This window comes from Lagopus leucura, unplaced genomic scaffold (genome assembly GCF_019238085.1).
Source record: "Lagopus leucura isolate 7727_CA_CO unplaced genomic scaffold, USGS_WTPT01 Super-Scaffold_100157, whole genome shotgun sequence".
In the NCBI taxonomy this organism is placed as follows: domain Eukaryota; kingdom Metazoa; phylum Chordata; class Aves; order Galliformes; family Phasianidae; genus Lagopus; species Lagopus leucura.
In genome coordinates, this window is record NW_024962334.1 from 14,996,543 (window position 1) to 15,010,673 (window position 14,131).

The 14,131-nt window shown below is 37.9% G+C and overlaps 1 long non-coding RNA gene across 3 annotated transcripts; it reads left to right on the forward strand.

Moving 5' to 3' along the window:
• Positions 1-3,254: 3,254 nt before the first annotated feature.
• LOC122189744 lies at positions 3,255-13,820 on the forward strand. Of its 3 annotated transcripts, none has more exons than XR_006181954.1 (5): positions 3,255-3,300; positions 7,297-7,374; positions 11,677-11,827; positions 12,922-13,024; positions 13,795-13,820. It is a non-coding gene; the product is annotated as an uncharacterized LOC122189744 (long non-coding RNA). The 3 variants fall into 3 exon arrangements; XR_006181955.1 differs by having other exon boundaries at positions 11,677-11,790; XR_006181953.1 differs by lacking the exons at positions 12,922-13,024; positions 13,795-13,820 and having other exon boundaries at positions 11,677-12,170.
• Positions 13,821-14,131: the final 311 nt, after the last annotated feature.

Consider the following 14,131-nt stretch of genomic DNA (forward strand, 5'->3'; position numbering starts at 1 on the left):
CCAAGGGTGCTGCTATGTCTGTAGTGACTATTTCAATGCAGTTATGTTCTTTCCTAATCTCAGTGTGTCAGTACCTCCCACACGGTGTCCCCCCTTAGACAGTATATGAAAAGCTGTCAGCCTTTAAGTGCCCATCTTGAGAATGTACAAAGACAGCTGTTATTTGACAGTGGGTTCAAAATCTCCAAGCAACTGTCTCCTTTTCATTGTATTACTTTAGATAAGTAAGCAAACACCTGTTTTTCGTATATATACATCCATGTGAAATTCTTACAGCTAGTTATCCTGAACTGCTTTTTGTAAGGAATAGGAATCAATTGCTAATTGTATAATTATAAGTGATAAATAGATATAAAAAAAAAAAAAGAAGATACATTAATTTATTGATTTATTGTTCCAGGCTATACTCAGTCAGCTGTCATTTATTTGAATTCAAGCTTAAATTGGTGGTTTACATGGGTGGTGGCTTAGTGACTAGGACACCATTCGTCTTTTGTTGTTTGATTCTTAAGCAATCAGTCCAATAACGACAAGTAGGATGGTTTTTTTTATTTGTGTTACAAACCTGTCAAGTAAAGGGATATTTTTCTAAGCAATTGCTCCCTAGGAGGAGGAATAAGGCAGCAAAAAGGTATTCAGTCTGACCTTGTGCTATTGAGTCAGGGCAATATGCTGCAGAAAAAAGCTGTCAGCAACTTATTGTGGGAAATCCTTGTTGGTCCTTGGAGCATCATCCCAGTGAAAATCTGTACCAAACAGATAACTTGCTTTCTAATCTCTCTGTCTGGTTTATTTGTATCTGTGGCCTTATAGAAGATGTATTACACCTGACAAGACTGAAAGCACGTGTTGTGTGTGTAAAAAGATGTATCCACCAGCCATTCCTCTAATACACAAGCCAGAACTAGAGCACAAGAGAAAGTATTTGTGTTTCTGCACTTGGTGACTGAGCCATGTCTTTTTCCTTGATTCACTGCTCTGATCCTGTATTACACCTGGCTGAGGATCATCTCCAGCTACCCTGGAATGACCTGCACGTAGTGCCTCCAGAAGAGTTTGGTACTTGAGTGCCTGTTACCTCTGCTTGTAATTTCTATTGCTGCTGCAAAGCAATATACTGGTGAGGGCAACCAGATTAACTGCAGGATCCTGAGTGTTAGGCAACAAATTCTGATATGTTTATAAGCCTTTATTACTTCAGCAAATGTTTCTATTTGTTCCAAATGGTCCTTTCTTTTTTTTTTCTCTCTTTTTTTTTTTTTTTTTTTTTCTTTCTCTCTAATGATTTCCCACTCCCTATCCTACTTTTTGCCCCTTCTCCCTGGGCTTTGACAAACATATGTTAGCAATGCTCAACTCCAGTACCTTGTTAAATCTGCCATCTGAGCAGGTGAAGGGGGATTTTAACTGTACAAAATTTCAACTTTGAGGAATTAAACTGCTTGATAATACATGTTGGAGATGTTCTGATTTTTTTTGTGTGTTTGAATGATTGTAAAGATAGTTATGTTCACACAGATGTAGAACTTGGCGAAAAAAATACCTTGTTTGTCTAACTGGTTATGTAGACAGCCATATGATAGGCAAAAATGTTAAATCTGGGAAGACATAGTACTATTTTAGGTCTGCAAGTTTTCATAAAATATCCTGAGGCTGTTCTACAGGAGAACTGAGAGTTGTATTTTCCTACAGAACCACTTTTTCCCTAAAGTTATTAACCCAGTGCTGTTCAAAGCAATTAGGAACTGTGCAAATGACTTTTCTTTGCCACTTCTCCACCACTCTTCACTTCCAAAGTATGCAGGGTCAATTATCAATACCAGGGTATAAAGTTAAAAACACTGTTGTGCTCTGATGAATCAGGGATTCATCAGGGATTTTAAGGGTCACGATCTGTTGCGCATAAAGCACAACTGACCTCCAGTACATAAATATTTGGTTTAGTATTTAGAGTGTACCAGGACAGATTGATCACTGCTCTGGAAATGAGGTGACAAACTTGACAGAAGACCAAGAAGATTTTTTTTGCAATGAGAAGTTGGCAATTTGCTTTTCTTTACTTACACTTGCTCAAAGATGCTGATTCTTTTACATTTCTTACTCAGATATTTTCTCCACAATTATAAGACCTTGAATGTTCCTTAATATTTTGAGGATGAGGAAATCAGCTCAGATTTGATGATAAAAAGCACTGAATGTCCTATCATTTACAAAAAGAAATTTTATGACCATGCAGATTGCCACGACTGTCCTTCATTAGGTCACAGATGACTGATAGAAAACGTTTTGCTGCAGAGAACAAGTAAATTCAGGTAATTCAGGGTATGATAAACCATACTGTGATTTTCACAGAAACAATGTCAGCATGTCAGCCAGACATATTTTGTGTCCAGGGAGAAAGATTCTTCTGCTTATGAGACATCAATATTCTTGTCTTTATTTCTATAGATCTTGTTGTTTGAGGAGATATCGAGTCTCTGAATCCATCTTCATTCTTCTCAAAGGCACTATTTTTTGCATGGATATTTTCTGTTGGGCTCAGATGCTTGAGGGGGTGTGCAGAAGGCTTTTATCTCTGATTTCTGAAGGTTCTGTCTGTTTGCCAGAGGTGAATGTAAGCCAAACCTGTGAATCTATCCAGTGATCTGTCTGTGGCACTGACTACAGCTCCAACTGTGGTTGAAGGTGTAGCTGTGGACCACACCTGGCTTTCATTAGATAGTTGATGCAGTGAACTGGTCTCCAGGATGTCAGACATAATATCACTGTAAATGAAATCACTGGTCAATTTATGGCTTTATTATTTTATTAATTTATTATTAATTTATGTGCAACCGGCAAACCGATGACACAGTATCAGATAACTGAGAAGAAGTACACAGCTGAGGTGACAGTCAAGTTGGTGCATTGTTTATAATGCAGCTGAAGGAGGGGACAAGGAATCACTTGTGCATGCAGAAGGCAAAGTATGAGTGAGGTATCCAGAATTTTCCTCAGCTGGGAGATTCCCTGCTTCTAAACTCAAATCAGCATGCTGCAGATTTCTGCTCTAGGTTTTGATGGAAGCCGTTCGCCCCTTGATAGCTGTATGGGAACTCTTGAGTCACGGCCTGGGCCACTGATTGACCATCTGAGGAAGGCAGTGAGTCAGCCATGGGAGCACAGGTGTGTGATAGAAGGGGTGGAGCCTGGCTGCACCTCTCCTAGACCCCATTTAAGGGCTGCTCCGGGGGAAGGATCTCTTTCTGAAGATTCCTCCTCTGGGGAGTCTTTCCTGTGAGTCTAGATCTTCAGATACAGGTGAGCATTTCTTTTCTGTTTGTTTCTTTTCCCTATTTTTACCGCTGTAATCTCTCCAGCTGTAACTCTAACTGTAACAATAGCAAACACTCATCCTGTACATGTGATCAGCCAAGCATGAGTAGTTACCATGCTCCAGTGGAAAGTTACAGAGATGAACTCTATGACTTCCGTGATTCAGTGTATTCTCAGTTTTCTTGGGAAGATGGGCGCTGGCTACATGATCACCAATTATTTCCTGTTGTGACTTTTTTTTTTTTGTCTTGATTGCCTTTCATCCTACTCTCCTTCTCTCCTTATCTCTCGAAAAAATGTACTTTTTCATAAAGTAAGCAATTCTGTGATTAACATCCCAAGGGAAAGTCCATCTGTTTGAGAAACTTTATCACAAATATTGTTCAGTTCTTCTCACTACTCAACCAAAGATGATTATTGACTAGCACAAGAGATAAAAATCAATCTGTTTAGGGTCTAACCTATTTAAGAAACAGAGAGATGTAGAATGAAGGCTTATTTTTTTTTCTTAATTTTAACATTAATGAGCATTTAATGTGACTGTATTATCTCTAAAGAGAGTAGGAATGTAATGAGATAGTAAATTGGTGTGTCAAGGATGTTCTGAAGCAGAACAATCTTTGTAACAAACTTGACTGCAGGCAAAATAGCCAAATTGGTAGCATTTGACAGTACAATATACATCACACAGTGATACAAAATACATTACCATCTGGGAATTTCTGCACAGGGTGTATGCAGATACAGTTCTGACTTAGGGATAGGGAAAGAGGTGAGGGCTGTATGGTGGTGTGCTGATCACACACCTCCTGGTGCAAATTAAACATTTCTAAGTCAACATATAGTCCATTTCTACCCCATCATTTATACTATGGAACTGAAAGGAAGAATCCTGATTGTACCTGCCCATGGGAAATTAGACTGGCCCATAGGAATAGAGCAGATAATAGAGGAAAGCCGGTGTGCAATTTTGTTGAAAGTTTTCTTCATAGCAAGGTTTTTGAATCTCTTTTCACTTCCTCCAGGCAGGAGCATATGTTTCTATTTCTGAAATCCAAACCAGCTCTTCTTGTGAAAGTCTAAGCAGAATTATTAAAGGAAAAGGTTTCAAAGAGTTGCTCTGTGTAGCTCACAGGTTATTGCTTTAGAGCTCAAAGGAAAGCACTTGATAAGTTTCAAAGCATTCACAGGGAGCAGTGACACTGATAGTGACACTTCATTTTAGCTGATTAAAGAGATAATGAATTTTAATGGCCAAAATATGTCTTTTCTTTTTCTTTTTTTTCTGAGTCAGCCCCTTGGAGGGATAACACATATGCAGGACAGGGCATATGTCAGGGGTCATCAGCATCCCTGAATGGGGTGGAGACTGTACAGGCAGGAGACAGATATACAAGGTTGGGTATTGGGTATTGGGTCTAAGCATACATAAACCTGGGAGTAAGAAGAGGCAGTCCTATGTGGCTGGAGATCCTGCCTGAATGCACTCAGGCCAGTTGCAACCTGAAGGTGTCCTCAGGGCTCGCACACTTGGAGATGCTTTAGTTTAAGTTAGACTAATGCAAGGGAGGATGTTAGATCTTTGGTTAGGGAGTCTGTCCTTCTTGTGTTCTTGCTCTACTAGTGCTGCAAGAGCAGGGAAGTTCAGAGGCTGAATGCAGCTCCCTTGGGGGGTCTGTTTGTCTTTTCTGCAAGCTGTGACACAGTGTATCTAACAATGTGAACTCCTCAGGTAATAGTAACACTTAATTTTGATCTGAAGGTAGCATTTTCCAGCAAAAATCTGCCCTTTCTTCCCATAGGCTTTCTGTGTCCTCAATAAACATCCTTGCTTGGTGTACTTTACCCCTTCTGGACTGCAGTGGTGCTTCTGCTTGTTAGAGGTTCTTCGGGAAAAGAAACTCTTGAGAAACACAGATAAAAAAAGATAAGAAACAGAACAGGGGTTAGGCAATCTTATTGTTATCTCCCCCCTCTTCATAAAGTTTGCTGCTGCTGTTTATTTCCTGCTGTTTTTCTTTGAATTAACCAAACTGGGCTAATACTCTTCACTCTTGGGCATGCACAACCTACAGGCTTTTGTGTGGCCAGAAAACTGCCAGAAATCCACTAGGACTCAACTGTTGCCCACTTTGGGCAGAGGGGAACTACGCCTGGAAGGGATGTCACGGAACAGTTCTGCTCTGATAATTCCTTGCCTGGCACAGAAAGGAAGCTGAAATGGATGTGGGAGATGCTATGCATGGCTGTACAAGTAGATGCGTCTAAAATTCATCCAGAACTTTCTTCTTTCTGAGTAACTCTAATAAGGGCACTGATGCAAACAATATAAATTTCAGTGAACAGGATGTAGCCAAGCTGAAAAAAGTCATTCTTCTGTAAGTCGATAGTGCAATATACAGGATTTAGCACGTGCAGATACAGTATTAAAGTTCAACAGAAATAGCTTCAGTGACCTTGAAAATGGGCCTTCTACTAAAGATAAAAGCACTGGTGTCTGAAATGATCTGCAGTGTCAGCAAATGTAAAGCAAATGGAAAATATGGTTTTTAGATTCATAATATACTTGAAAGTTTAATCAATAAACCTGACTTTAGGTAACGCAAACTTTTCCTTTTCCAAAAAATATAATTTATTTCACTTCAAATCAATTTTAAAAGTACGTATTCTGTTTCCTAGAACAAGTTACAAGACAATTAGTTTTTTATTCTAGTATTAAAAATAAAACTTTCAGCAGATGTACTTGATAATACTTCAAAGGATTCCCTTGAGGCTTGTTCTGGGAGGCTGTTAGGAAAAAAGGCAAAAACTAGCAAACAACAGTTGATGAGATTTTATTCAAAATTTTATGTTTGCAAATGAATTTGAGGATAAAAATTCATCTCAGCTAAATTTGTATATTCTGATATAGATGAACACATATGGGAAATGGGTTAGAATGAGGTCTCTTAAAAAGACACTGAGAGTCTCCTGATGTTTGTTCCTCACCATGATTTAACAGGCGAGCTCAGGTGTTATGCAACTTTGTAGGCACTCATAGTCAGGAGCCACATACAATCAGAGCCTTATGAATGACTAGGAAAGCTTTCAAGCTTTTCCAAATCTTTCCATTAGGGACTCTAATTGCAATCACACTATATTCCTGTAGACAAATAGTCTGTTGCATGATTGCATTGTGAGTGTATTGCATCTATTTCCACTGTACTAATTACTAAAAAGCCCCCTAAGGGTTTAATGGTAATCCTTGCAGAGTGAAGTGCAAGGTAGAGAAAGGGGTATCCCTCTAATTAGATCCATCACCACCCTATGCAGGATAGAGAAATGTAGAGTTAACTCATACTATAGTTAGCCATTGCTAAACAGTGAGTCATGTGAAGATGAAGATGAGAAGCAATATACGTGGGCTTGGGATGATGGAACTCTCTGGTACTGCTGCTGTTACTGATTGCTTTTCTTTTTTTTTTTTTTTCCATATGCATTTTGTCACTGGGCAGCATTAGATTTCAGCTTGTCAGGTACTAATATTTTGCCTCAAGAAAGCTTTGATTCTAGACAGTATAGTATTTTCTTCTGTATTGAGGTTATTTAATCACTTTAGCCTTAAGTAGAAAATAGATTCTCTTGAGATAAAAGTTTCAAAGCATGACATTGAGACATTTCATGTGATTGTTTGTAAACAAATATGTTCTATTTTTCAGGCACTTCTCCTCTGAATGTGCTATTAAATAGTGAAAGTATTCAGTGGGTCTGAGCCTCTATCTGTAAATTCTGCTGATTTTTCTAAGACTTCCCCTTCTGTATATATATTTGGTGGCCATTTCTTATTTTATTAATATGTAAATTCATGTGTGGTCAGATCATCAGTCTTTGACTTCTAGTGTTTGTATCTATTTTAAAATAGAAGTGCAGATACTTCTTAGGTACATTATCTCTTTACTTTTAAACAAAGGATATTAATCATTCCATTTTTTCCCCTTGCAGGCCATAAGGGATGCTCTGTTTATTACTGCAAACATGTTGAAAACACTTCAGAAGAAATATTTTAATTCCCTTAAAAAGGTTTGTGCAATAAGCATCTCTTGCCTTCCTTTTCCAAAGATCACATAGTGTGAAGCAATCTCAATTTATTGTATCACTTAGTTTATTATCTTTTGAGCACTTGTTGCTAGTCTCTTGGTGGTAACTCTGACACAGTCAATATGGAAGTGTTACAATTTTGATACTGATTCTGGAACAGATTTTGCATGGATATAGAATCATGGAAACCTTAGAGTTGGAAGGGACCTTTGAAGGCCATCTAGTCCAACTCACCTGCAATGAAAAGGAACTTGCACAGCTAGATCCAACCTCACCTTGAAAGTCTCCAGGGACACTGGGCAACCTGTTTCAGTGTCTTACCACCCTCACTGTAAAACATTTTTTGTTGTTGTTGTATCTAACAGAAATCTAACCTCTTTTAGCTTGAAACCATTTCCCCTTGATCTATCACCACAGACCGTGCTAAAGAGTCTGTCCCCCTCTTTCTGTAGCTTCCCCTTAGAATACTGAAAGGCCACTATCAGATCACCTCAGAGCCTTCTCTTCTACAGGCAGGGGAGCCCCAGCTCTCAGCCTGTCCATAAAGAGGAAGTGTTTCATCTCTTGGATCATTACTGTAGCCCACCTCTGGATGGGTTCCAACAGGTCTATGTCTCTCTTGTACTGAGCATTCTACATCTGGATGCAGTACACCAGTGAGGCCTCACCAGCTCAGAGGGGCAGAATCACCTCCCTTGTCCTGCTGGCCATGCTGCTTTTGATGCAGACCAGGATACAGTTGGCTTTCTGGGCTGTGAGGCACATTGCTGGCTCTTGTCCAGCTCCCCATCCACTGGTATGCCCAAGTCTTTTTTTGGCAGGACTGCACTCAACTCTTTCATCCCCCAGCTTGTATGGATAATTAAGTCTGCCTTGACCCAAGTACAAGATCTTGCATTTGGATATACATTTGGGTATACATCTGGGGTAACTGGATTTTTGCAATTGTAACAGCCACTCATACCATCTCTGAGGACCAACTGGAATTTTTTTGCACTCTTTTATATTGCAGTCAAATCAGTAGTAGATTTTACTATAGGTCAGGTAGTAAGACAGTGCTTAACTACTTTACAGATGATGGCTGCTAGTGTGCAGTTTGCAAGTTTCCTGGGGAGGATGACTGTTTTCTCAGGCTGATGTTGAGGCTCTGACCAGGCTCCTGAGGGCTGTGTAATGCTGTTGTGGCCTCCTGCACCTTCAGGATCTGCCATCCCTGGTGTGCCCAGGCTCTCTGCGAAGTCCCCTGTCAGTGTAACCTACTCTGTGCTATGCCTCTAGGGACTGGTGCCATTTTGGTGAGGCAGGAAAATGGCTGCTCCCTTTCAGAATTTATGGAGGATGACGATGATGTGATGCAGAAACCTGTGTTCCTGTTGGTCTTATGGATTTATTTCTGCATAAATAAGGGCTATTGTGGTGTTGAAGACGATCAGTTCAGAGAATTTAATAAAAAGACAGTTGTACATGCAGGGGTGCAGGAAGACTTGCTGCTGTTTTGCCACCTCTCAGCTGCTGAAGGCAAAATCTTCTGAGAGTCTGACTGATGTGCTGCAGGAGTTGGGAGGTGTTTTGTCCTGAGGCTGGGAGAAACAAGATACAAAGCTCTGTAAGTGCTGTTAATATTGTCAGAGAAGTTTTGCATTTATGGTATCTTCTTAAATTCTGTAGAATATGGCTTTTAAGACTTGATACAATTCATGGACATGGGTGGATGGGAAATGGTAATGAAAAACAGAGACTTTCAGAATGAGGTAATTGCTTTAGGGACTTGGTTGTGCAGCTAGTTATTACCAAGTGTAAGCTTTACTGCTGTGAAGGGACCTTCAGTACATATTCAGAAATATGATCCTTCTTTGGTAATATATGGCTTTGGGCTAAAGCTCCAGTTAGTCAGCTTTGAAATTGATTGTATACTTAGTGGTACATACAAAATCTACCTTGGAAGGTAGTTGTCCCTATCACCTAAAATTAGAAGGATCATAGTTACTGGGATCTGGAAAGCTGAAGGGAAAATGAAATTTTAATGTAGATGATGTTATGATTTACTGGGGGACTTGGCAAGATATTCTTTAAAAAGAATAACTGCATTTGGATTAGGTTCCTTGTGCATACTGAAATGTCACAGCCAAGTGGAGACAAAGTCTTCTTTGTTGTGGTCTGATAAGACTGAAGTCCAAGCAAGGTAGGAGTGTAGCTATTTTAAAATCAACAGCAGTTTAAAGCACATTTGGTGCACTTGGCTAATATTTCTTTAAAGATTGAGTACTTATTTTTGTATGGAAATATTGCTAAATTCTTGTACGCTTTCCCACCTGTAACTCTGAGTTATATAATCTTCCTTTATAATGTTTTATCAGTGGAGATCCCTGAGTGCAGTGAGACAGTGGTTTACTTGCCACTTAGGAGAGCAGCACCTAGTCTGGGAACAGGATTCAAATCTCTTAACTCCATTTCATAGTACTCTTCCATGCTTCTGTGCTGTAAGCGTAAACATGACATATTAATGAATGCTATATCTCTTAATTGGGAGGAAAAAAAGACTGTTCTTAGCTCTCAAAATCTATCTGTTTACCTTTTTTGAAACCTGCAACTCTTCTTAGTAGATGTTGTTTTAACTGCTATTTTTTTTTACTGTATTAAGTGATTACTGTGATTGCCTCTCTTAAAGCTTAGCTTTCAGTAAGCTTGATTGAAATCAAACATCTTGATTTGTGTAAAACAAGTTTGTCTTGCGTCTTAGACTGTCTCTGGAAAATCTTGTGTCTAAAATGCTTGAACTGATGTTTATCATTAGTGATTACGTTAGACAGAAAATAGTCTTCTGTAATCTTTTTTTTGTTTGCTCTTAAGATATGCTTTGTCATCAGATCTACAGGAGAATGAAATACTTTTTGATTTTAAAGGATCTTTGGCTTGAAGTTCTGCATAATTTTTCTGACACAAACAAATTTCAGGGTTTTACATTTTTTAGTTATTATTTTAGTGGAGACATGTAGGTTACAGGACAATGTTTCAAGCAGAGAATTTAGTAACAATAGTTTTTTAGTTCTGTGCAGAGATATAAAAGTAAGTAATCTTGTTGAGTGCTACAGGAATACTTGCAAAATTATGGATTCCTTTTGCTGAACGAAAACTTAAACTGCAATAAAATAGTCTAAATATGAGCCTAGATATAGATATAAGTCTTAGCTCTAAAATTTCTTCTAGCTGAAAGTGTGAGGTGTTGCTTTTACCTGAGCCAGGAAATCACCTGTTTCCAAAGTGAGAATGAGGATGAGAACTTAACGTAGTAGTCCAACGTGGTAGGACATTTTTACAGTATTAAGAGAACCCAGAAAAGAATCTAATGAGAAGCCATCAGTAAAACAGGAAGAGGAGGAACATCTAAGCTCCTTGGATCTTGTTAATAAATCAGTGTTACAAAGATGAGGACCTTATATGCTGTTGAAGTTCAATGCTCTGTCACCTTCAGGATTCAAACCAACGCTGGCTTTGTTGGCTGTTGGATAAGCCCTTTAATGAGAAAACTATGGAGAGCAGAAAAGAAGAACTAGGTATGAAGGAGCAGAGATGGGATCTTGAAGATATTTGTTTACTTTTAAATAGAAGAATAGGAAACATTAACAGAGAATAAGTACAAAAATTAGGATTTATTTCCTTGATCATGTGGTCTGTATTACAATGATAAATTTCTGTTTGATCTACTATCTTTGAGGCAACTGGAGTCCTCTTTTGTATCAGTCTCCATCTGCAGTGAGTAAGTGCTGAAGACCTTTGCGTTCTATTGCAAATATGACTATTAAGTCATGAAAATATTGTCCTGCTTGTAATTAATTTACTGCTGTTCATCACACATGAAACTTTTACGGCACAGAAGAGTAGTTGGCCATAACATTACTGAAATGTATAAGCATAGGTTCTGGCCCAGTGCCCAAATTGCTTGTGAATGGGGAAAAAAAGGAAAAAAAAGAAATCATCATACTCCTTCCTTCTGTGTACAATTCAATGGGAACATTTTGGCCTCTATTACCAGTTAGTCTGTTTGCCAAATGCTTGATTTTTGGCATAGCGTCATTGAAGTATATTAGCAACAACAATATATTAATATATAACATATATTATATTGTATTGTACATATACAATACATAATACAATATACATATACAATACAGTATATAATATTGTACAATACAATATGCAATACAATATACATAATACATTATATTATATTGTACATATATTACATAATATATTAATAACAAAAAAAATCCATATTTTTTCCAGAATGATCCATGTTACTCCAGAAGAAAAGAGGATTGATTCATCAGTACTCTGTAGCCTTTTGTGATGATCAGAAACTCCTGGTGTGAGGAAGCAATGCCTCAAATGGAAGTGAAAGTAATCTGCATGTTGCTGAGCATGTTTATTTGTTCCAGTAGGTCATGTAAAGCCTGTTCTCGTTTCTACACATTGTTTTTTATCCTGCACATTGTTTTTTTATTTTGCTTTCAGTAACTGAATTGTGCTCAACAAAAAAAACTCTGACGTTGTTCTCCCCTTCTCCTTTTTGGCGGCAAAGGTAGTTCAGTTAACAGATCTGAACAGTGTTTTCACTGCGCCTAATCACCCCCATTGTTAAAAACATCAGATCTACTGGCCTAGTGCTCCTGTCAGGCCAGAAAAAAACAATTCTCCCACCCTTTTTATCGCCCAGCATCTTCTCTGTCATTCATTTACTGTGCTGAAACCTGCTTGTGCTTCTCTACATCTCTGCAATAATCGAGAATAACTGCAAGTTCAGACTCTAGTTGTTGGGTTTTTTTGTTTTCTTTTTTTTTGGAGGATCTAACCACCCTCTGCTGGAAAGCATAAAGCAGAAAGAGAAAGAACAGTTTCTTCCTGCTTTTATCACCCATGGCTATGACACTAGTCCCCTGATATGTGCTTGTCTGTTGCTTTGCTATCAAATTTCATTGCACAATAAGGGATTTTAGAAAAGGAACTTCAGTAGTGAAGATGAAATAATAGGTGGCAAGAATATGGAGAGCTAACGTGTGCAGAAAAGTTGGAAAACTGTTTAGATGAGTTCAGAAGAAAGTTGAAGAGTATGACTGACACTTGAGGTAAGAAGGGAGATAATGAAGCATTAATCAAAGGGATGGCTATTAGTACAGTTTGTTCTTAGAAGGCTTAGGTTGGTAAAGTGAGGATCAATTTAAGCGAGCTATGCTTGTTAAAACACTGGTTATACAACAACTTAACTCTGAATGAGAAACCGTTTCTAGCTTTTATAGTAAAAATAAAACAACAAAAACACTGACCAACAATTAAAAATATATTTATTAAAAATATATTGGTATATATTTATTGAATTCCAGGACACTGGCTGGCAATGAAACGGGAAGGGGAGATGACTTATTCAACGTGTGTTTGGTGGTTTTTTTTTTGTTTTTTTTTTTTAAGTTAATTGAAAAATAGGCTAAGTTGCTTCAGGAGCATCAACTCTATCTGTTTGTTACTTTCCTTTAGATAACTCGACAATCTGTTGATTTGCTAATGAAAAACATAACACACACAGCAAGGTTCATACCATGTACCTCTGTCCTCCTGAAACCATCCCTTCCAAACTCAGGTAGTTTCTTCTGTGTATTTTCTTTTTTTTCCAAGAACCAGCTTTTTCTTGGAAATATGTAACTGACAGACCTGCAGAGGTTCTGACAAAAGATGGATTTGTTATTTGCCCCAAATAATCTGAAGTAATGTCTTTATTGTTGCAGTTGATATTTTATATATATATGTACATATATATGTGTGTGTGTGTGTATATATATATAATATATTTTATATATATATATATACATATATATATAATTTTTAAGTTGGCATGGCTTGTTAAAATCCACACAATTGACACTGAAGGTAGGAAAACAGCCAGTTTGAATGCTGTTTGTAGAGTGCTAAATATATTCCAGGAAGAAGCTAGATTTGTTATCTTTAGCTGTATATTTGCTCTAGCAGAGTTTGTCTGTCTGAGGTGTTACAGGGTATAAAAATAAATGGTAGACATTCCTCACTGAGAGTGGTGCAGCTAAACTGCATTTGGTAGCAGGATCCTTTGTATCTTTCTGTCTGGAAATTCAGATTTAATGCCATATGTTGTGCTCAGGGTATGTGGCCAATTTTATGTCTTGCAAGCCACTGAATGTGCTAATGCAAATGAAATTAGGTATGAACTATTTTAAACTTTTATTCTGACCATTATTTACATAAATCCTTCACTGGCAAGTTTTTTTTTTTTCCCTTAGTTTATCTTCATTGATTGAGCAAAGTTTTTTTTCTAACTTGCTCTCCAAACAGAGTTTATGTTTCAGATAAAACCTAAAATTAGCTCTCTTCTGGCAGTTGGTTTATCAGCAAACACAGCAATACACCTCTAATGTCTTTGGGCTCAGAAGCTGGGATTCCTCCACTGAGACTCTTACACTAAAGGTAAATGTGCAACTAATGCTTAAAGTGTGTGTGTAACTTAGGCTGTCCAAGAAGAATCTTTAACATTTTTCATTTCAACTTCCTCACATTAAGGGAAAAAAAAAAATAACAGCATCAAAACATGCACACACACAAATAAACAAAAAAACCCAACAACAATAAACAACCCAAAGCAACAACCAAAACCAGATCCTTTGAATATACTTTCCTAGGTTCTTTGGGAACCCATTTCTGAAAGTCATCATGTGAA